The 2,090-nt window shown below is 44.1% G+C and overlaps 1 pseudogene; it reads left to right on the top strand.

Moving 5' to 3' along the window:
* Positions 1–285: 285 nt before the first annotated feature.
* On the top strand, positions 286–1,865 carry LOC128448109 (tripartite motif-containing protein 16-like; annotated as a pseudogene).
* Positions 1,866–2,090: the final 225 nt, after the last annotated feature.

Below are 2,090 nucleotides of genomic sequence, written 5' to 3'. Positions count from 1 at the left end.
CAATAAATTGCTACATGAGCAGTGGAATCTCTGTGCATCTTTGCTATCATCAAGTTTATCACCATCTAACCTAGAATTTAAGGCAAGGATAAAAATGTACATGTCCCTTGGTTTATCACAGTTTACCCAGGCACACTATGAAAAGAAATAAGACAACACTGTTGCCCTTTTTCAATAGTGTGTTTAAACGTTTAAAAAGAGGAAGTAAACAAGAGCAGAAGTAGCAGAGATAGGTTTCTGTTGAGAGGAAGTAAAACTATTCTAAAGTCCCTGGCACCAGGTGAAATGGCAAAGCAAGAAAATCAACCAGACAGACCAAGATTCTGCTGTTCAATCTGTTTGGATCTACAGGAGGATCAGTTGATCATTGGCTGTGGGCATAGCTACTGTATGAGCTCTATTGTAATCCCACTGGGACAATGAGGATGAGATAGGAATCTACAGCCGCCCTCAGTGTGGACAGACCTTCACACCGAAGCCTCTCCTGGTGAAAAGCTCCATGATAGCTAATTCACTGGAGGAGCTGAGGGAGACTGGACTCCAAGCTGCTCCTGCTGATCACTGCTATGCTGAACCTGAAGATATGGCCTGTGAGGTCTGCACTGGGAGAAAACTGAAAGCTCTCAAGTCCTGTTTGGTTTGTTTGGCTTCGTATTGTGAAAAACACCTTCAGCTTAATTTTCACGCACCTCCATTTCAGAAGCATAAGCTGGTGGAGCCCTCTTAGAAGCTCCAGTAGAACATCTGCTCTCATCACAAAGAAGTGATACAGATGTTCTGCCGCACTGATCAGCCCGTGTATGTTATCTCTACTCTGTGGAAAGGACTGAGAGACAGAGAGAGCTCGGGCGGAGGAGACAACAAATCCAGAAGGGACTCCAGGACAGAGAGAGAGATGTGAAGCTGCTTCAACAGGAGGTGGAGGCCATCAATGGCTCTGCTGATAAAGCAGTGAACGACAGTGAGAAGATCTTCTCTGAGTTGATCCGTCTGCTGGAGAAAAGAAGCTCTGATGTGAATCAGCAGATCAGATCCCAGCAGGAAACTGAAGCGAGTCAGAGAGCTTCAGAAGAGACTGGAGCAGGAGATCACTGAGCTGAAGAGGAAAGACCATGAAATGAAGTCTCTCTCACACAAAGGGGATCACAACCAGTTTCTACACAACTACCCCTCACTGACACTCAGTGAATCTACACACTCATCCAGCATCAGGGTCCGTCCTCTGAGGTACTTTGAAGATGTGACAGCAGCTGCGTCACAGGTCAAAGGTCGACTACAGGACATTCCGAGTAAGGCAAAGACAACGATTTTACAGATTGTGTCTCAAGTGGATGTATTACTGCCACAACCAGAGCCCAAGACCAGAGCTGACTTCTTAAAATATATATAGGAAATCACACTGGATCAAAACACAGCCCACAAACGACTGTTATTATCTGAGGGAAACAGAAAAGTCCTCTTTACTCATCTGGATACCTTATTTGGCCTCAGGTCCGGAGTAGAGAGATTCTGGCTGGATGTTGTTACTTCGAGGTGGAGAGGACAGCAGGAGTTGATGTACAGTAACATACATGAATATCGACAGAGCAGGGTGGTTAGCTAAAATTGGATTTGGATACGATCATGAATCTTTGTCATTGTATTGTGAAGGTTTCGGAAATATGAAAGTTTACATCTAACTACATTGATGCTGCTGGGTCTAAAGGTCGTACCTGGATCAAAGCGCGGGTGTTGTGTCCTTCTACGGCGTCACTGACACCATGACTCTGATCCACAGTGGCCGGACCACATTCACTCAGCCTCTCTTTGCTGGACTTGGCTTTGACAGGCTTGCAGGCAGAGCTGAGTTCTGTAAACTCAAATAGACTTGCATCATTTAAAGAGCAGTGATGTAAAAATAAAGTTTTCTGTTGTTTTATAAACTGTATTTAGATTTGAAAAAAGATCTGAGAGGAAAAGGAGGTTCCTAATAAAATGCTCAGTTTGTGATTCTAAACACTGGTTTTCAACTGTACTCAGGAACAAGACTCCACTTTCTGCAATTAAACATCTTTAAATACGCAGTCAGTTCTTTGCAGTGGAGATTGAAC

The sequence above is a fragment of the Pleuronectes platessa genome, chromosome 9 (genome assembly GCF_947347685.1).
Source record: "Pleuronectes platessa chromosome 9, fPlePla1.1, whole genome shotgun sequence".
In the NCBI taxonomy this organism is placed as follows: domain Eukaryota; kingdom Metazoa; phylum Chordata; class Actinopteri; order Pleuronectiformes; family Pleuronectidae; genus Pleuronectes; species Pleuronectes platessa.
This window is presented reverse-complemented; position numbering and strand designations above follow the sequence as displayed.